This window comes from Sander vitreus, chromosome 8, assembly GCF_031162955.1.
Source record: "Sander vitreus isolate 19-12246 chromosome 8, sanVit1, whole genome shotgun sequence".
Lineage (NCBI taxonomy): Eukaryota > Metazoa > Chordata > Actinopteri > Perciformes > Percidae > Sander > Sander vitreus.
Window position 1 is genome coordinate 28,216,992 of NC_135862.1, and position 22,831 is coordinate 28,239,822.

Below are 22,831 nucleotides of genomic sequence, written 5' to 3' on the forward strand. Positions count from 1 at the left end.
GTAGCATAAACATAAATATATTAATACACTGAGATTGTTTGTCACTATGATCTTAATCCCACCGCAAAACACAAAAAAAAAAAATAATCACTGACTGAGATTGAGGTACTGATCACGGAGGTGGAGGCAAGGACATTTTTTTTTTTTGTCATTTGGGATAAGCAATTAAAGAAAATTTGCAGAGTAGAAACTGGTGACAAGGGCGGTGAATGCAACGGGTTCAAAGAACCAAACCATGGCAGAAAAAAAAGGTCTGATGTCAAAATGGAAATCATCGAGTCTAGCACATCGCGGCAGACCCAAGCCAACCCGACGCAAGAGGAGGAGAGGGAGGACCCATGCACAGCAGGTGACAGTGCGCACCTTGGATCCGCTGTGCCACGTACCTCCGTATGAATGAAATAATGAAATAGTAAATACAATGACAGAAACATTTGCAGAATTAAGAAAAAATAACAATGGTCTGAATACCATAAGCAAATAATTAAAATAACTGATTAAAAAGTTTATGCCAAGTCTTTACTTTTTCACATTCGGTTGATAATATCCAAACTGTGCGCTGTGAAGCTCCTGCATTCGGCCCAATTTTTGCTGGGACAGGGTCAGGTTAATTTCCTACACCTTGTTCGCTTACTCCACAGGATCAATTACGTTTCCTAGTTAGTTTCTTCCAGGGGAGATGGATTCGTGCGTCTAGCCTCTTGTGTGTCATGGATATCTGTGAACCTCAGCAAATGTTCAGACTCACAGAGAAATGTATTTTTCCTTGCCAATCTTGTTGTTGCACAGTGAGTAAGGTATTTCATCTGTGGGAAGTAACAATATAGCTACAGTACAGAGGGTGACTGTATGTTGACGGCAGTGGTGGCCTAGTGGCTAGAGAAGGGAGCTTGGGACCCGGAGCTTGCTCTCAAGCCCACAATATCTACTTGTCATACACAATTTGTACATCAAAACATAGGTATTTTTGTCTAGTTTCAGGCAATGTGCTCAGTTATGAGATATGCCTTATACTTTTGGCTCGTTGAGCTTCCAAATGACCTTCCTCCATTCACTGCCCATGTTAAACATCCTCCACATTTCCCAACGAAACGCAGACCGAGACACTTTTTTAAATCGCTGATATGCCCACATTTTTAAGTTTATCCACATAAATTTTATACCGATACGTTCGCAAAAGCCTTGTTTCTCTGACGGTCAAATCACTGTATTGACAGCATGTACTGTTGTGGATTTATTAAGGCTTGTTTGAAGGCATCCTCAACAGCTGTCACACTGGGTCTCACTCATTAGCATTGTTTCATTTCATTTATGCTGTTCCGTAATACCGCCAACTGGCACGCACACCCGTTCTCTCCTGATTGAAAACAGTAGACCACATTTCCAGAGGCTGAGTTTATAGTTGAGTCGACTGAACGTTAAGGTAAGAATAAAGTTTGCCAAGCACCTGGTTAGATAAGATATTAGGCCTACTGTCATCTTCAAATTAAACAAACAGACTCTAGAACTACAAGTCTAGAGTCTTTTCGTTTAATTTGAAGATGAACGTTAGCAAGTGGCTTTACTCGAGGCCTCATGTGTGACGTTAAAGCAAAACCCTCGCCAAAATGCATCCTAGGGCCCTACACATGAACTCGAGTATATAGACCACTTTCATGTTTACAAACATTCAGTCAGTAAAGTTTTAATTCTGTCGCAAGCACACAAATGTAAAATATACCATTTTCGCATCTTCTAATGAGTTGTCATGAGGTAAACTTCCATTTGATAATTTTGACATGATCTACTGGATGTATATTAAATGTTACCTGTTCCCGGTAATAATTATGTGTACCCTGAATTTATTTAAAATTATTTAAAGATAACATGTCTCAGTGGCGTAACGAGCCAACACTGGGCCCTTAAGCAGGATTATCAAGGCGGGCCCCCCTACTACAGCACGTGATGACGGTGCAATGTCCATGAGTAGGCTACCATCAATAGGACAGGATAGGATCATAGAGACAAGGCATATAAGAGATGAGATGACTGACAAAATCAGGATTAGCCTACGTGCACCACAACAAAAAAAACACTGGTGAATGTGCACCATAACACATGAAAAAACACACAAGGGCAGTCCCTCCAGGATTTCGTGGCCTTTTTTTTAGATTGTTGCGGCCCAAAATGCCTGATTTTGTGATAAAAGTTGCAATGTCTTTTGTATGTTTGTTGCAATGAAGTTGCAGAAGACAGTGAAAGTTGCAAAAAAAGTTTTTTGTATAGTTCTTTAAAAAAAAAAAAGAAAAAAGGAAACTTGTTTTGGGGAGAATAATAATTATTACTATTAATTAATTACTCTGGGCTGAGATTTCCTAGGAACCTTGGATGCTGCAAAAACTTAGCATTGAACTTACAATAACGAGTGTAGCTGTTCTCAATTTAGGTCATCCTGTACGTCTCATCTCCGGTTTTTCCTGCATCCACCGTGTGTGATTGTGTGTGTGTGTGTGTGTGTGTGTGTGTGTGTGTAAGTCGCAGGGGGAACTCAGCAGCCCCGCCCGCTGCAGAGATCAGACAGGATGTGAACAGCAGCAGCTTTCAGTGACTTTAGAGTGAAAAAACGTTACAGCGTACATTGATGTTAAAATGTTTACAGGTTGGCAGGACAGTCTGAAATGTTTTGCACAGTCTTTCGCTATACGTTTTGTTGGTAAATGTGAGCTGTTCGAGTCACACACGTGAACAGAGCGGTCTCTGAAACAAGGAAATTAATTTGACCCGTTCTCACTCCCGCTTGGTCAGTGGCCAAATGCGATAGGGGGCCCCGGCTGTCAATCAATATCTTCCAGTCACGCGGGCCCCTGATTGGTCCGGGCCCGTAAGCACCGCTTACCCTGCTTACCGATAGCTACGCGTCTGACGTGTCTGTTTGACGGCAAACAAACCATATAGCTAAACAGGCTAGAAAAGTTAGCCTAGCGTTATCGGCTAACTCACATCAGCTTAGCCACTAGCTGTTATTGAGACAGCAAACAATTAAAACGAAACATTAATATCCAGTTTTATGTCTTATCTAAGACTACAGGCTGTCAATAAGTTTGTTAGACTTGGAAGTAGCCTACCACATTAATGACAAAACAGCTAGTTTTGAGAAGCTACGAGCAGGAAAAATATTCAGTGCAACTTTTGAGATGTTAAAATCTCAAAAGCCACTTGTCAGATCATAATGGTTTGGAGGTAGCCTATTATGCAGAAGGTGATAGAAATGTCCCGAAGTTGTTTAGTAAGATAAGGAAAGTCCAGAAATTTACATGTAAGTCTATGAGAGGCAACGTATTTCTACAACCAGTTCTGCAACCAGCAGACTAATTTATTCTAACAACTGCTGAATAAATGTACAATGTGCTTCAGAAAAGATGTGAATGCATGCAAGAAACAGAAATAATCTGCAAAGAGATAAAATGAACATCAGATAAATGATAAATGTGGAAGACGTAAAATAAAGAAGATTAGGTCAATGCAAATCTGAAAACTTTAATTACTATTTTTCATGCATTTTATTTTGGCCTTTTTTATATTATAGTGTAGTTTTTTGGTTAATTGCAGTGGTTAGTAACTAACAATGATGTATCTTCATCAGTTGTCTCTACAACTATACTGGATGAAGGTATCCTTACCAGGTGACTCTACAACTACTGAAGGTTTGTATATACAAACACTTGGTTAATTGTAGTATTGAATGTGGGGCAAAAAGTATGTTCATTGTTCACTCATGGGCTGGACAAAACGTTGGTTATATGTATTTTATATGGATCCCATGATGGTGATTACATTTGCTAAAAATGCTCTATTAGTTTACTTTCACAATTTTTTGAAAGTCGCACATCTTCCTGTTTTCAAAATTCAAGTGTGTTTTGGGGGCACTTGTTAATTTCCAAGTTGGCACATGCCAAAATTAAACTGCCAAGAAAAACTTTGCTTACAATGCTTAGCTCATGAAGCTCTGAGAATAAAAGCTAAACTTATCTGATTAACTGTGGTGGGGAAATGAGCAATATATTTACCTGATGAGGCTGCCAGAATAAAAGCTATTCTTACCTGATTACCTGTGTAAAAAATGATTCAGTATTCTTACACTTCCGGTGCAGCATCCCTAATCATTTAAATGTCGATTTCAGTGTAGTCTTTGGATTAATTTTTCTAGGTCTTATTCTGTTTCTCTTCCCCATGTGTGTCTGTCTCATTATGTTTCTACATCTCCATGTCTTGTCTACATCTCTTGGTCTCTCTCAGATCGAGGAGGAATTCCACAGGATCACACACTGCAGTCCACATTCCTGGGCAAGTTGGACCAATACACACCCAAGCTGTTGAGCCTGTACAGGAGGAAGGGTGGAGCCGTTGGGAAGAAACTTGATGAGACCCTTGACATGTTAAATGAAGCATGTATTTACAACAGCGTAGTAGTAGTACGTTTTATGTAGTTGCTTTCTGACATCTGTAATCTCATATTTTATATTAATCTCATATTTCTCATATTAGAGTAATCTCATTTCATATTTTTGTAGGACAGCAACATTGAGTCCCGAAGAGAAGTTGTGATCAGAGGCCTCACACTCTTGGTGAAAACATTGGAGAGTTAATCAAGGACTACCAGGTAAAGAAAATATTACTATGCTGTAGCTCTGATTCAAAGCCCTGCCAATATGAAATAAGTTTGTACAAAAATAGCTGTTTGCTGATAATTTTACAAGACTTTTAGGATATTTTAAATAATGTGCCTATGTAGAAATGGGATTTGATTTGATTCACTTAATTGTATCAAAATGCCTTGCACATGAAGGACACAAAGTACAATCAAGGATAAAAAACACAAAGTCCAGGACTTATTTCCATTGTGGTGTATTTCATTATTAACACATAACATAACAATCTGACCCTCTGTTTGGAGAGGGAACAAAGAGTTATGCATCCTTCACATTACTATACAATAAATAAGTTTTATTCTCTCTGGTGTATGTCACAGGTTTTCAATGACGACGATACTGCAGCCGTTCAAAAGATTGTATTACTACATTTGTCCTCAGCATCTTTGTTGTCAGCAAAGACAGGGATGGTCTCCCCAAGCAAGCTAGAATAGCCATCAGGGGAGCAAAAGTCCTTTTTGGTATCCCAGATGTGGCACATGCTTGCACCTATCTCATGGGCCTTATCTATGCCGTGGAACTAAGGTACCCTAATAAACTGAAATACACATTTGAGGTCTTTCAGAAGATCTTCCTAGAGCTGCAACAAAAAAATGTCCTCCAAAGTCCATGAACTCAAGGTCTGTTTGCATGCTTAAAAGCTATACAGATGGCGGTGAAGGTGTAGGATTTGAGTGCGCTCACTCTTATCAAGTTTTACAGAGTTTTACACAGTTCTTCTGAGGTTCTTCCAATGCACTCTCAGGTTAAACTCCTAATTTTTTTTATTCTATGATGTTGGAAAATAATTAATTTGATAAGAGTTTGACGATGCTGGCGCATGCTTTATTATGTTATGTATTGTGAATTCTGTCTGTTCTTTGCACTTTAAATGGCATACACAATTCAGCTCCAGCTCAAGTAAAGCATTTAAAGTAACCTGAACACTATTTTTCAAGCAGCTTTTCATGTACTGCCACAAGAGGCAGAGAAACCATGTAGAACTGGACATTTCTTCACTACAGTTTTAAATTTTGAGAGCTGCTGGATTTTTGTTTGTTTTTTTGCAATCAATGTATCTGAATGTAGCTGTGGATTTGAATGTAGCTGTTTGACAGCTAGGATTTCATTTTGTTATTCTTTTGTTCTAACCTCTAGGAAAGACTGTCATTGGGGTTCTCATAGCATGTCCGGCACTGATCCCTTCAGTGTTCAAGACTCTGTGGAATGGTTCTTATTTTATTGTCAAATAAATTTGTTTATTGAGCTAAACGACTTCCAAGTCTTGTTTTGGGTTAAGATACATAATTGTACCTGAGATTGTTTGACTCATCCAATGATTTAATCTGTCGATTGTTTTGATAAATCGATTTGTAGTTTGGTCTATACAATGTAAGACAATGGTGAAAAATTTATCACGCTTTGTGATAAGAGGATTGTCATTTCTAACACATAGATGACACATACTTAACTTTTTAAGTAGACCAAGCATGATACAACATATTGTGCCTGATCTACTTAAAAAGGTAAGGCAACTTTTTGCATCAGATTATTATGTATATAATGCAAGGCTAGTCTTTGTATAGGCTACTTACTTTCTTGAATGTAAGAAATGAGTTTTGGAAGTAAAGTCTACTTAATTTAGTAAGTAAAGTCAACTTAATTTATTAAGTAAAGTCTACTTAACTTTGCAAGTAAATTTGCTTAATTTTAAATTCAGTCATTTGCAAAACCAATTTGACTTTACTTGAAAAATTAAGTTGACTTTACTTGATAAATTAATATTGATTTTACTTCCAAAACTCATTTCTTACACACAAGAAATTAAGTAGCCTATACAAAGACCAGCCTTGCCTTATCAACATAATAATCTGATGCAAAAAGAATAATCTTTATAATTAGGGTTGGATACCGTTTGGATTTTTTCCGATACCAGTGCTAAAGCGATACTTTTAAAACGAAGCTGGTGCCTAAATGGTGCCTGAACCGATACTTTTAAACAGGCTTGTTTATTGCTAAGGCCATATGGTCAAAATTAAATGAAATATTAAAAATTTAATAGCAATAACTTATGACAATAACTTATTTCACCACTAAATTGCTGTTAAACGACAAAAACAACCACTAGATGGGAAAAGGGTATTTTGCAATAACTTTGAATGCACCACAAGGCTGGCGAGGCGAGTTAGTAAGTAAACGCACCGTCTTTGTTTTTTACTGGCAACGGCAGCTGTAGATTGCTACGTCCCGGTGTTGGAATCCTCTACAGTGAAATGCAGTCACACTTTACACTGTTTAGCTGTCAGCATTTTAACCGTGTTTAATCCAGCGCCTCGCTAACAGTAGGCTAACGTTAACGTTACCTGCTGCCAAGTGTAATGTTTAATAGCATCCCATGCAGTGATGTTTCTGTTGCCTCTAATGTCTGTTTCGAAGCGTCAGAGGGCAGCGCAGGCACCAAAATCTGCGTTTCTAGTCGGTCTTATAGATACTGTACGTTAAGGCACCAGCGCTGTGTTAGCACCGGGTCTCGTTACCCAGTTAGAATACTTGATTACTAAAATAATCGATAGCTGCAGCCCTAATTAAGTAGCCTATAAATTGTGTTTTTTTTTCATAGATGTACGACAGTAACTGGAGTGGAAACTTTATTTTGTAATAAATGGTGAGTTTCGGCACTTTTCAGTTTGGATTCGCCATGTTACAGAGCCAGACAAGACTTTGCGGACGGTCCGCACATTCTCACTGCTGCTCTAGAGTTTGTGTAATGGCGTGAAAGCCAGGATATGTAACCTTTTCGTGCGTACTTAACGTTTATACATGAGGCCCCATGAGATGTGTGTCTGTGTTGTCATTGATGTGTAATCTCCCTCAAGCCATCTATGGGGGCACTGTGATGAAGTCACTGGGGAAGAAGGAAAGGTACAGCAACAGTATGTTACACACCATGGCGGCAAGTGACCGCAGACAGAGCACTGCTCCCCAGGCGCCAGGTAAGCCTCGTCCCTCCAGCATGCCAGCCAGAAGTGAGAGGAACAAAGTAGGAACTGGAGTGACACAAACAAAATTGGCGAGATGAGTAGTCTACAGACAATACAGCCAGCAGTGAAACCGAACCCAGAGTCTATGGGGAGAGTTAAGACCTCTGCCTAGTCGTTTAAGTATTGTTGTCAATCAGACATTGGGTCAAACTAACAGATACCAGGTGTTGTAAACTGTGTGTGTGTGTGTGTGTGTGTGTGTGTGTGTGTGTGTAAAAAAAGGTACTGACGCAGCTCTCATCTGCGGTGTACGGCGGAGCAGTGAGTGCGACGAGGACGGGACGGTCTCATCAGACAAAGAAATTTTTTTACTCCTGTTTTTAACAAAGGACTTTTGTAATCATTCTTTTTAGACATTTTTAAATAGGATTGGACTTTTAACTGCTATAATTAGAATACATGTTTTAAATCCCTGGAATTTGGTGTGTGTCTTTGGAGGCTGTGGATTCCAAACTCATTGTTACAGGAAGCAACTAGCCTTGCAAGCCCACAAGAGCTCTTCTCTTACTGTGGTCTGCCAAGGCTCAATATGAATAGTTTGAGACAGACATTGCATCTGGTAGCAGGTACAACAGATGACTGATAATTCTCCTCGACACTCATACATCAACTTCTATGCTTCCATTACCTCACCAGACAAATGGTCAGATTGGTGCATGTTTCTAATTTTGAACCAGGAAAAACATGAAAGAAATGTCATATCTCATTATCTATTCACCAAATGAATTTTCTGAAATAATTTGAAATAGACCATGTAGTTGAACTTTGTTCAAACAACAGGTTGCATGGCTTATCCCAATTTAGTAAAATACTACAACAAGGCCGTGTTTTCTATTCTTTCGATTCTATCTTTGTATTAACTAACTAAGGACCTCAGGAAGAATAGCTCCAATACAATGCAGGAGCTAATGAGGATCCTAAATAAACAAACACAATTGTAAAAATAATATTGATTTGACAATTACATTTTTCTGCTCATAGCACCTTTGTATAGTGGCCCTGAGAGGCCAACGCACTGCAAAGAAAACATGCAAATAGATCACATCACATTAAGAAAACACAACACATTAAGTAACACAACACGTTAAGAAAACAAGTTAAGAAAACACAACACAATAAGAAAACATGTTTTTTCTATTCTTATTATATATTTTTTAACTTTCTAAATTGTTATCAGTCATGCAATGTCAATGAAATGACATGAAAAAGCCAAAAACCCTTACATGTAGCTCATTTCCCAGCACTACTGACGGATAGCCAACTTCAAAAAAGTTATCAAACATCAAACTGCAGCGGCAAAGCAAGCCAGATGTCTGCATCACTTAAAAGTGTCCCTGGAAACACTTCTGTTGTGTTTTCGTTATGTTTTTTTTTTTTTTCTGTGTTGTTTTTCGTAATGTGTTTTCTTATTGTGTTGTGTTTTCTTAAGTTGCAGTGTGTTAGCCTATTATGTCTATTACATCCTGTAGGTTTATCAAAAGAATCACAGGAAATTTTGGAAAAAGCTTGCCTGCAATGCATTCCACCAATGGCCCCATAAGGAAATAGGTGTCCAGCTAAATGAAAGCATAATAGAAGCAACATGGCTTTTTTGATGCCATTTCAACTGAAACTGCTAGCTTTGCAGGGGCTACGTTTTATAAAATATGGCATAGGTGCACAGAATTAGTAGATTGTCATCTTCATCAGTAATCAGAGAGCAAGAGAAGCAAAATGTTTTGTACTGAACTGTGGTGTGAGCAAAGATGAGTGAAATGTGCATGTCCAGTTTTAATGGTATCAGTATGGGAAGTGAGTCATTAAATGAACTCATAAGTCAACATTAATCTCAGTTGTTAACTGTCTTTACTTGATATTATGACAACACCAGCAGCAGTAATATGGCCAAGCTTTAATTGTGCTTTTGATGACATTAACAATTATTATTTTTTCTCCATTGAATCACACAGGTTACACCAGCTCGAGCCAAAAGCAAAGTGTTGTGAAAGAGGACAATTCTCAAAGTCCCTGAGTGAGGCTTGTGTATTCAAGATGTGTCTAGCACCATCCCTGCGGTACTTGGACCCTGTCAGACATTTTAAAGACTAAACACACACGGAGAGAGACACACATACACACATGGCTTATGACCTTGTAGCCAGTGTTCCCCAGCTGCCTAAGCTTAAACAATAACCAATAACAATGACCTAATACCCCGCCCCAAAGTCCTGATAGGACATTAAGAGGGAGACAAAAGTCACAGACAGCTATTTCCTTCTTTCTTTATTTCGTTTTCATTTTCTTTCTTTCACAAACAAATAAATAAGGACGACCATCAAACTCAAAAGGCTCTTCCGTGTGTTGTATATCTGCTATATTCTCCATAGTTACGTTACTCCAAGCTTCTTCCCTTATAAACAACTCCGCTCTTCACACACTACGCTCCAATCTGCACACTACTGTTTATCTTTTCCTGCTACAACTGAATTCCCAGGAGACAGCACAATGCTACAGCTAAGCTTCAGTAACGCTATTACTGTGCAAGCCACAGACATCGTTTATCCCGTTTTCATGTAGTTACATAGTCACTGATATGGTCATAACCACTAGTGCTCAATTACCTATTTTGAGGGGGAAATAATCTAAACCTTTCGCTGCGAAGGCATGATCTGTCCTATGCAGGACATCCACCAGACCACCATATTGAAAACGCATCTTGTTGACACGTAAGGGCCCTGTTCATGTGGCACAGACATATTAATTGCATTTTGTGTCTGTTAAGAGGCACAAAGGCACTCTAAAACTTGCCCCGACCCATGGCCGCGGGAACTAGGGGTGCGGAGGGTGCTGCAGCACCCCCTAGCGAAAGGACAAATACTTTTAATAAATTGATTATTAATATAAATCTAATTCCTTTCATTACAAATTAAATGTAATACATTTTAAAATCTGGTAAGTAAGAGATAAACACATAATTTGATTAGAATGAATCTGCTGATTTTGCCAAGAGCAAGGCGTGCTGTGCGCCTCTGACACTCATTCATGAGTGAAGATAGTTGTGGAAACTTTCCCAGCTGGTCAACAGTACAGAAGTTAGCTAACCATGGCACAAAAGCGCATTTTAGATTTCTTTATAAATCAACCACAGGCTAAAAAGCCTAAAAGACTGGAGGCAGAAAACTCAGCAACTGTAATCGAAAGAAGTAGCAGCAGCACCCTCTACACCTGTCACTGCCACAGCGTCCCTGCTAGCAACAGACGACAAGGGAGCTAATCTTGTAAGCCAAGCTAGCAGCACCAGGGCAGCCGCAGACTGGCTTGCTTCATTTTGATTTGATATAATTCAGTGATGTGTTGTATACCCTTGTGTTTTGTGGCTCCGTTTTTGAGCTTGTAGTAGGCATATTCTGTACCATTGTCGTAGCTGTGTGCCTATATCGTGCATTAACTGTGCTTATTTTGTTCTGCCTTGGATTTTGGACTTTATTCTTGTTTTTGTTTTTTCGCTTTTGGAGCGTGTACCTTGTTGTATTACCGAAGCCTTAGTACTGTTTTGACACCACGAAGTGCCTTCGTTTTAATAAATTATTTTGTCTTCATCTTGACAGTATGGGTATGAAAGAAATTTCACTTGGTTGAATAGTGATAACGGGATTATTTTCTGGTGTTTCAGGATCAGTAGCCTATGGCTGGCTAATTATTGTCTGGATAGGCTATTTATAATGAATTTAATATCTATTCAGTTCAATAAATGTGATGGATGCAGTTTGGTGTGTGGTGGTTGACTTTGGCTGAAAATTTCACTCTGGAAAATTTGTCAGCACCCCCAATTCAAAATATGCTCCCGCGGCTCTGCCCCGACCACTGCCGTTTTAGCTCAGGAGACGCTTCTAGTACGTAGCTGCAGCTTCTCCGTGTTACCTGCACTGATTTGGGTCGGGGTTTTTTCTATCGAAAGTACTCGCGTAGCTATAGCGATCAAGATTAACGTAAAAATTGGCCGGAATTCTGCTTTAATTCTCCTTTATTCAGCAAGCCACAGCACCACAAGCAGCATGCTACTACCAAAGATATTGTATAACTAAACCGTCTCTGCTACTACTAACATTAGCCTCTGAGCCTGAAGTGAATCATTGACTCTGTGTCATGCACACAGTGGGCAGCTTCACGAGGGGGAGGGGCTGGAGGCCGCTAGTCTGTGTGCGCTGTAAAAATACATCGTAAATTGGAAGAAATGTAATTCGGATTTTATCTGCCTCGGTGGGTCTTAATCTACCTTGGCGGGGCGCCAAATTAGAACCTATTTATGGGAAACACTGCTTTGCTCTAGCAAATTGCATTTCAAGCTGCTCTTTTCTTTGCAAAGACCATAGCTCTCTGCTGGACAGTGCTCACAGGGGAGCGATATGTGACATATGCCACGTGATTGATGCGGACTGGCGGGTTAAATTGGCTAATCCTACACACAGTATGACAGGACATATGCTCCGCGGACTGCTGCAGACTTGTCGGTTGCATGGACAAAGCCTCCCAGATGGGTGAACTAGGACTCTGTTGCCTGCTTGAAGGGTTACGGTAACGGTTAATGATTAATTAACAAGGGTCTGCTATTAGTCAGTAAGAAAAATCTGAATTAGCATCATTACTCTCATGCCATTGTATTTAAATACACAGAAACAAGTTAGAAACAGTTTTAAGCCTTATTTTCACCAGTAAGAGAGATGGAAGGGCAGACCAAAAGAGAGAGAGATAAAGACAGGAAATGAGGGAGTGTGGGAAGACTGTTAAAGGAGCGTTTGTTTTCACTGCACAGGCTGGCATGTCTGTGTGTGTGCACGGTTTGTTTATCTCAATCTCTCGCTTTCTGTTGAGACGGTAAACACAGATGCTTCAGAGTGCCTGCACAAGCAAACACAGCCCTGTTTAAACACACACACACACACACACACACACACACACACACACACACACACACACACACACACACAGGGAGACAGACAATACAACCAAGGCTTGAACAGACACCCAGGATCCCTGGAGAAAAGGGCAATAAGAGTGATATTAGTGTTTGTGTTTGTTGTTGTGTGTGTGCGCACATCACAGGTTTGCAATTAAATTCAAAGCAGATACAGAGGAGTATACAGTTAAAACCTTTCGGACCTGAGTGCAGAATTGAACATTTTTCTTAAGGAAAACACAGGCAGGCAGGCAGACAGATTAAAATGTCACGTCAACACTTGAAGATCAGCGTATTTCTGGAAGTAACAAAGTTCTCTTACTTGATAAAGACTTCAAAAGCATCAACATTTTTGCCTTAAGCTTTCCATCAATCATCATCTGCAGAATGCTGCTAAGATCTTGGATCACAAATATTGCATCATATTACATTTTTTTTGTGTTTGAGCCACCCAAGCAAGGCAGTGTCACATCCAAACATCTTCTCAGTAAAAAACTGTTTGTGTGTGTGTGTGTGTGTTTATTTTTTTGAGCAAATGGAACAATTCTGTGGCTTGGCGTACAATTACACAAAACAACTTTGGAGAAGAAGTATTGCTCATTGAGTATCATTGAGTATATTTAAAATAAAATATTTAAAAATGACCCCAAAGCTCTTTCTAAAATCTGCGGCAGCACAGTGGCAAAGTGCTCCAGCAGCGACCAGTGTAACCATTATATAGGCCTATACCTGTATGTCACCCACCAAAGTGGCTAGTAAGATTGACTAGTCAAGCCTTGGTTATATACTTATTTTAGTGCTATAATGGGAGGACAATTTAAGATAAATGAAAGTTTCTATGACCTTGTTTGTGTTCACACATACTAGATACATAAAATGGACTATTTCTATTCTACTTGTAGAGAAAGCTCAAATGATTTCTTTCCTGCCTTTCTTTGCCCTTTTCTCATTTCTGTTTTTCTTGTGCGAAAGCTCTGACATTATTGTGGTTTTGGTGTGAAAAGTTCTGACATTATTGTGGCTTTGGTGTGAAAAACTCTGACAAAAACAGACAAGTCTGTCACTTTTACTAAAGAGCAAACTAAGTGAACAGACTAAATGACAAGCAAAGGTAAATAATTACGATGTTGTATAGTAAAATACTTTCTAAGACATTGGGCTCGCCCTTCACAAACACTGAGCTTTTGACCTAAAGTCTTATTACCTGACCTGTTTCTGAACCTCAATAATCATTTGTGGCATGAAAATATCTGATTTGATAAATAAATGTTTGGTTTTTTAATACCAACAAGAAAACAAGACAAGAAATGACACTGAAATGTGTGTGTGTGTGTGTGTGTGTGTGTGTGTGTGTGTGTGTGTGTGTGTGTGTGTGTGTGGTTGTGTATGCGCGCCTACTGTTGTCTGCATTAGCATTAGTGATATCTGTGATGTGAGGTGCCTGCGCAGAGCCCAAAGGACATCAAAAGACAATACACACCCCAGCAACAGCCTGGTTACCCTTCTGCCTTCTGGCAAGCAATTCAAAAGTATTCATTGTCATACCACTAGACTACAGAGCACCTTCTTTCCTCAGACTTTAAGACTCCTCAACTCATCTAGTTTTTTCTTAAGTAGCATAAAGTGACTATAACTTCCATTTCCTTGTGCATCCCTGTATTGTAGAAATATAAATGAACCTTAATTTTTGCTTGACCTTTTGTTCCAGTGGTGCATATTGTACTATAATTAAAAAAATAGTTTAATTAAGCCTTTATTTGGCAAAATGCATGATCATTTTTGTATTCATAGATGGAAAATCTTAGGATCATTATCTAGCTCCGCCTTTGGAGATACATTATATTCATTGTGATTTAATTGCCAGTAATGGTCTCCCCAACTTCATCATGCTTGCTGTCCATCAAACACATTATTTGTGGGTGGGAAGCCAGTAGGGGTGGAACGGTACATATATTCATATTAAACCGAAACGGTACGGGCGTCTCGGTTCGGTACATGAATTTACACGGAGAATACACGGTATAAAAATAAATAAAACTTGCGTGCAAATTAATTAATGTAATGCGGAACTACTGTTAGACACGCGGTACTCCGCCTACATGTCAAGTCAGTCGGTCCAGAGAGTCCACACGAAGCAAACTAGTCCCTTCCATATATAACCAAACACGGACATAGCTGTATCCCTTCTCGCCTCGACCACAAATGGCCTGCTGGCCCGTTTGCTTCGCTGTTTGCTCCGGTATTAGCTGTTAGCACCGCCATTAGCTGTTAGCTTCACGTTAGCGTGTGAAGCTAACACCAACACTCGTCAACTGCTCTGTGTAACTGAAGCTGTTCTTTTAACATCCCTGCTCTGTGCATTCACATATGAGAGCAGCGCTTGTCTCCCATATCACACTACTAGCTGATTGTCTTATTTTGTTTACAAGTTACGGATGGAGTCTGGAGATGATGCAGGGTACTTATTGTTTACTGTTTACATCTTACTTTATACACTTCAAGCTGTTACAGCTAGCTCAGTGGACAGCTGAGACATGCACAATAAAAAAAATTGCATTTTTGTTTTGCTTTTCCCTCCATTGTACTGAACCGAACCGTGATGTCTGAACCGAGGTATGAACCGAACCGTGACTTCTGTGTACCGTTCCACCCCTAGAAGCCTAGTGACTCTAGTGACTCCTACTGGTTGGCTGAGAGGAGGAAACTCAGAAGAAGTGGGTATGAGTAGAGAGTTAGTTGTGCAGATGGAATTGGTAATTAGAGAAAAAGTGATGGTGACTATCAATGCTTAAACTAGCCAGTAATATAAAACAACCACTGTTTGCTGCTGTTGAAAATGTTAAACCATTGTGTTTTTTCGCACTTGATCTAGGGTTGAATTTCACATAGCACTATCTCTGGCTTGGTTGTGTTTGCATGTCAAATTCAATGATTGTGTGTGGGACAACAGTGTGCCGTGCCAGCAGTCCTTCTGGTTCTGGATTGCCAACTTGTACTTGTTGGTTGGAGCATGTACGTGGAGTTGGTGGGACCTTGGAGGATAGCATGGACCTCCTGCACATATCTGTTAGTAGTGTAAAGTAGAGTTAGAAGGACTACTGTGCACAGAAAATTGGAAGAAAAGATGAAAAATAAAACCTAAAAAAAAACATAGTGTGAGTAGTACTGAGACATCTTTCTCCATGATTTTTCTGAAACTTGAATTTCTGTAGACAGCACTTTTGTTTTTGTCCGTTCAGCTATCACGATTATATCATCATTATATCAGTTATATCATTCAACCACTGTTTGCTGCTGTGAAATTTTAAATTATGGTGTTTTTGCACTGGGCTTCGCAGAGATCAACTGTCAATCACACAGTGTGAGCAGTCATGTGCATAAGTACATGGGCAATATGTTTCCCGACTACAGAGACCCAGGGTTCAATTCCTTGTAGTGGTGTCTCTGGTTCTGTTGTTATTGTTCTAAAAATGAATGTTCATAGGTGGGACGCCAGTTGGGGAGAAGGTCCTGAGTAAGTGGGTGTGGTTAAAGTATAGGGGCGGCTCAGTATCACATGTCGACTACACATAAGTTTCATGTAAATCGGATGATGTTTGTCATATAAGGCGCATTTCCTGTTCCCAGCGGGGGGCGCTATGACCAAAAGTCAATATTGGCCTGTAGATGTCCTCAGACCTGGACCCTTGTCAATCGTGAGAAATTTCGGGCAGATACGACAACGTACACTCAAGTGACAACAATTTCTTTGTTAATCGCTAAACACTCAAAATGGCCACCACGCCCCGCCCACACCGTTTGACGAAAAGTTTTTCCTTTAATAATTTTTCATCTTTAAGGTGTTGAGATGGTACAGACCAAATTTGAAGTCCACCGGATGAAATCTCTAGGAGGAGTTCGTTAAAGTATAGCACCTTGACTTTTAGGCCTACTTCCTGTTGCCACTAGGGGGCGCTATGACTTTAAGAAAATATTGGCCTTTATTTTTCCTCAGGGTTGGACTCTTATGAATCCTGAAAGGTTTCGAGCCAATTGGACAATGTACACCCAAGTTACACCCACTTCCTGTTTTGATGGCGAAATGCACAAAATGGCCGCCCCGCCACGGCCACGCCCTATGACGAAAAGTTTTTCTTTTAACAACTTTTCATCTTTAATGTCTTAAGATGGCACAGACCGAATTTGAAGTTGATCGGATGAAATCTCTAGGAGGAGTTCGTTAAAGTACGACATGTGGAAATGGTCAAAATCGCACTAATTTTGAACTTTGAAATCAAAATGGCGGACTTCCTGTTGGGTTTAGGGTATGGCTCCAATGACGTTATTTGTACATCTCGAAATGTTATATATGTGTACCAACTTTCATGAGTCTATATTAAACGCACTGCAGGGACTCAATTTTTTTAACTTTGTATGGGGCGCTAGAGAGCGATTTTTGTGCGCCTATTCCCGAAACCCTTAAAATACGTAACTTTTCACCAGACTTGATGCGACCGCCAATTTTGGTGAGTTTTTGAATATGTTAAGCCCCTCAAAAAGCCAATTCATTTATAATAATAATCAATGATACCTCACACAAGACTCAACCTTAGATGGGTCAGCATTTATGAAAGGGGGCGTGGCTTAAACATAGGGGGCGGGCCAGACCATCACCAATGAAGAAGGAAGTCTCTGCTGAGTTCACTGCACTGCAAGCAGTTATGACGGGGCCCAAGCCACCCACGCCAGTCGCCCCCGACGCCCCGGGGAGCGCGCGAAAGAGGAACCCGAAGCCCGGCGGCGGGGAGGCAGACGGCGGTAAATATCGAGAGCCGCGACCCGCGACGTCTGCGGTACGTCGCCGTTGCAAACGTAGCGATCAACAGTTCACCTCCAGGCATATACAGACTACCTTTAACAATGCTATACGGATAGGATTGGAGATGAAAAGTTCAACTGACACGCTACCGCGATCAGCTTCGTGGGAAATTAGGAATCAATGCCACCGACATAACCAATATGATGGTTATAAGTATATAACACTATGACAGACTCTCCACTTAGCACCAACTGCAATGTTTAATTGTAAATCAATGTAGCCTATTGGCAGTCTGGCACACGTGGGTGCTCAGTATTTTCATCGGCGCCTATGAATGGTGTTGATTTTGGATTGAAGAAGTGAAAGAAAAGAGTTGAATTTGTCCACTGTGAAGGTTGTAGAAACTTTGTCAGGTGGCTTAAGAAGTTTGTTTATTGTAAAAAACCAAAGGAGCACACAAAAATGAAAACCGAAACCTAACGGTAGGAGGCAAACATCAATAAATATTGAGAAGTGTGAGCTGCAAGTTCTGTGGTAGGCCAATCTTTGCCAAATTTGGTATAGACCATCGTAGTGGGATGTTGAACGATCTCAAGTTCCTTGCTGATAACATTTAATTTGGTCGAGATACGATACGTGTGTGGTAGCTAGCTAGGAAAATTAGTTTGGTCGTCAAATGCGCATACTTTAACGTGGCAAAATTCCTTGAGTAACTTTTGGTCACGTCCATCTGGAGATGCTACGTACCAGATTTCGTGCTGATCCGTTGCACGGCTTAGGACGAGTTCGAAAAAGTTGGTTTTGCGCATTGCGCGATATTGCGGAAAAGAATTTAAGCGGAAATGGGCTTTGCCTATATCATGTGATTCAGCTTGAGTCAAGGAACACGTAGATGTAAGGATTTTTAATGTGCGATGTGTAATGTGGGAGTTAAAGGCAAAAAAACATTATAGCGCCACCTAGTGGTCCACATGTGTAATTTTTGGTAGGTGTGGTCCATGACCCATTGTATATTTACCCTGTAAATTTAAAGTTGTTCACATTAGTGTAAGTAGTAAATTTAGACGTGGGTCCCACAGGCAACGCCACTTTGACCCGTCAGTACCCCCACTCTAGGGTTGGCCTCAGGAGTGGCACTAGATGGTACCCAACAAATTTTGTAAAAATTGGATGAGCGGTTCATGAGATATAAACTTGTTGTACTTGTAGCGCCCCCTAGTGGCCAATTTTTGTAAAACGCGTGGGTGACCTTCAGAGCGTCATGGTAAATAAGAATCTAAAGTTTGGCGTTGATGGCATTTATTTTGGCCGAGATATGGCAAAGTTGGTGTTTTCGTAGTTAGCTACACAAATTTGTTTGTGCGTAATTTTTGTAATTTTTATCCTATCAAAATTGTTTTTATTAACTTTTTGTCCGGCCCATTTTTCACGCATAAAAGTTTAGGCGGAAATGGGCGTGGCCTATATCACGTGATTCAGTTGGATCCAGGGAACGCGTGGATGTATGGTTTTTGAATGTACGGTGTACGGTGTGGGAGTTATAGGGCCAAACGCGTTTTTCTGCTGGTGGTGGAAGTGGGTGAATTGTTGCGCCTGAGGTCCTTGCAGAGTTCTGGGCCATTCCTGAAAATGCCAAAACCCCACCATGTACGGTTTAGGCTGTAGTCGGAGTTTTAGGCGGAGAAGAATAATAATCAGTAGAAAAACAATAGGGTTCTACAGCCCAGCTGTAAGAACGGCATAGCTTTCCTATTGCCCGTTCTTGCAGACTCAGGCTTGGACCCCTAAAAATAAAAATCTGTAGAAAAACAATAGGGTTCTACAGCCCTGCTGTAAGAACGGCATAGCTTTCCTATTGCCCGTTCTTGCAGACTCAGGCTTGGACCCCTAAAAATAAAAATCAGTAGAAAAACAATAGGGTTCTACAGCCCTGCTGTAAGAACGGCATAGCTTTGCTGTTGCCCGTTCTTGCAGACTCGGGCTTGGACCCCTAATAAAAATAATGAATGAATAATCAGTAGAAAAACAATAGGGTTTTACAGCCCTGCTGTGCGAACGGCATAGCTTTGCTATTGCCCGTTCTTGCAGACTCGGGCTTGGACCCCTAATTAAAGCTGCAAGCAGCGATGGACGGGTCCTCGCTCCTCTGTGCGCGTCGGGGTTACCGGCGTTTGCCGCTCCTTGCGACCGTGCATTTGCGCAGCACTCAGACACTGCAAATTTTGCACCTTTGGGGCCTTGCACTTTTGTGCTCGGGCCCTCATAATTCCTTCAGTTTCAATAGGCTCTTCGTCGCTGTTGGTGCTCGGGCCCAATCTTCAGCCACTTTGGGGCCTTGCACTTTTGTGCTCGGGCCCTCATAATTCCTTCAGTTTCAATAGGCTCTTCGTCGCTGTTGGTGCTCGGGCCTTAATAATTCCTTCAGTTTCAACAGGTCCTTCGCCGCTGTCGGAGCTCGGGCCCTAATTAAAGCTGCAAACAGCGATGACGGGCCCTCGCTCCTTGCCCAGGGGGTACTGGTAGACGCAATATTACATGTAGACCACACATTCTAAGTTTCATGTAAATTGGAATAACTTTTGCCAAGATACAACCGTTCCTGTTTCGACACCCACCTACAGGAAGTTGGTCGTCCATAACTTGCGCATTGTTTTAGCTATCAAACATCTTTTGATAACTTTTTGTCATTAGGGTCCTACGAGTCTATACGCAAGTTTTTGTGCCGATCGGACTCACGCCCCAGGAGCAGTTAGACAAAGTAGGTTTCCCATATATCGATATATAGCCGATTATTGAAAATAAATTAAAACGGCGCCATCTAATAGCTGATTGCCGCCAACTTTGGCACAGATGCTAAACCAGCCATGAGGAATAACGTGTTCAAGTTTCGGGGCAATCGGAACAATTGTTGCCAAGATAACGCAACTTCCTGTTTAGACAGGAAGTTGCTGTAACTTGCGCATTTTTTCAACTATCAAAATTCTTTGGATAACTTTTCGTCATGAGGGTCAACAGATACTACCTGCAAAGATTCAAGAAGATTGAAATCACGGCCTAGGACTAGTTCGAAAGAATGAAAAATGAATAATTAATAACAGCCGCCTTCCGGTTGGGCAGAGCTAATGAAGGTACATAGGAAATATGTCCGCAATGATTAGAGCAATATGTGTATTAAATTTGCTGAAGATCGGAGCAACTATGTCCAAGTTAAGCCCTTCCACACCTTAGGGGGTGCTATAGAGTCCGCTTACAGGTTTGGGCGAAATCGCTGTACAATTTTCAGCCCAACCAATGTTACATACCCTATTAGGTGACCTTAAGGAACAGTGTGAAATACTCTTTATAATCATTCCATCACCCCTTTAAAGCCCTCTGCTTGGCTTATGTAATTGCCTCTATTTAAAACCTATGACTTAGCTGTGGTACTTAAACTGATTGGGCTTGTTTATCCCCAGCTAAATTTTGAACCCTAGATAATCTGTGCAGGAAAAAAGATAATATCTCATATCTGCTCATCTCTCCCCTTATCCAAACAAGCTCTGCTTGTCTCCCTGAGCAATAGCACGTTGCTGGCCTAGATACATATGACCCACGTCTCACACTAACCCAAGGAGGGCTGGGAAAAACACACATGCAGATCCACACGTATACCAGCCACGATGCTAACGGCATTGATAACTAAGCCAAACAGTGCTGTCACTACTATTTTTGTGATTTATAAGCAACCTGTTTTTTGCAGATTGTCACGTTACTGAGAATACAGCTGTTAGAAAGTAATATATGAAGTCGAAGCTAACTCTGTTGTACAGCTGTAGGGAAGCTAACATTAACTTTAGCTGTCTCCATGAAGCTCCCAGCTAAGCTCCTATAACTTTCGACGCAGTTAGGAAACCAGAACGAGCTAACCATTGATAAGATAAGCATTTTGGCTCGGTGGATGTCGATGCCTTGTGTTTCTCACTCCCGTAACTTATTGTTCATCAGACATGAGAAGAGAGAGAGATTAGTTAACGTTAGCCAACCTATTTATAAAAACAATCACGTTTCAATAGTCATTTCAGAATTCGAATAGTATTGATTTTTTTTTTACTATTCGAATTATATTCGACTTTTGGAATTTGTTCCAACAGCCCTAATGCACATTAGGTGCATATAAACACAAAGACACACATTTCCAAGCAGACAATGATTGCAGACTCTGTGGGATACTGAATCACACACACACACAGATGGACACTCCTAGACATACTCTTAAGGGCTGATAAATTAAGACAGAACAGACATACTTTAATGGTAGTAATGGGGAAAAACAATGAGCAGCACCTCTCAGTTGTGGTGTTTTAGTGAAACAGCAGGCGGGAACATTCCAGGACAGGATAGCTGCCAGAAACAACTAAGTACCAGAGAGCGAGGGGAGAGAACAGCTGCACAGGGAACCACAACTGTGTTCATTTGGCTCCTGTTCCCCTGCACAAAAACAATCATGACATTGCAAAAATAGCTGCATAAATAGCTGCATAAATAACATGTGGGGAATAAACTGTCAGGAATATGAATTGCTGTATTCATTTACTTCATTTACAAGTATTATTATTTAAACCTATCTGATAAAGAGAAGCTGAGTTTGATGGATTGAGGTAATTCAGAAAAAAAGCCAGTCTCGCTGTCGACCCCTTCATATAACTGGGACACAAAGGACAGCATATTTAGGGCCCGAGCGCCGACAGCGGCAAAGGCCCTATTGAAACTGAAGGAATTATTATTATTACGGCAAATTAATTGCCTTTTGAATTGGCTGGCGCATCAAGTCTGGTGAAAATTTACGTATTTTAAGGGTTTCGGGAATAGGCGCACAAAAATGGCTCGCTAGCACCCCCAACAAACTTGACTCAAGACTCACGAAACTTGGTAAACATATGTAGCATGTCAAGATGTACAAGAAACACAATTGGAGCCATACCCTAAACCCAACAGGAAGTCCGCCATTTTGAATTCAAAGTTCGAAATTAGTGCAATTTTGGCCATTTCCACGTCATACTTTAACAAACTCCTCCTAGAGATTTCATCTGATCGACTTCAAATTTGGTCTGCGCCATCTTAAGACCTTAAAGATGAAGAGTTATTAAAAGAAAAACTTTTCGTCATAGGGCATGGCCGTGGCGGGGCAGCCATTTTGTGCGTTTCGCCATCGAAACCGAAAGTGGCTGTAACTCGAGTGTACATTGTCCAATTGGCTCGAAACTTTTCATGATTCATAAGACTCTAACTCTGAGGACATTTACCGTACAAAATTGACTCAAAGTCATAGTGCCCCCTAGTGGCAACAGGAAGTAGGCCTAAAAGTTAAGGTGCTAGACTTTAACGAACTCCTCCTAGAGATTTCATCCGA

General features: G+C 40.6%; 1 protein-coding gene across 1 annotated transcript in view; it reads right to left on the bottom strand.

The window, feature by feature from the left end:
• LOC144522554 (spondin-1-like) overlaps window positions 1-22,831 on the bottom strand; it is a 279,723-nt gene that overhangs the window by 248,307 nt on the left and 8,585 nt on the right. The gene's annotated exons all lie outside the window — the stretch shown is intronic.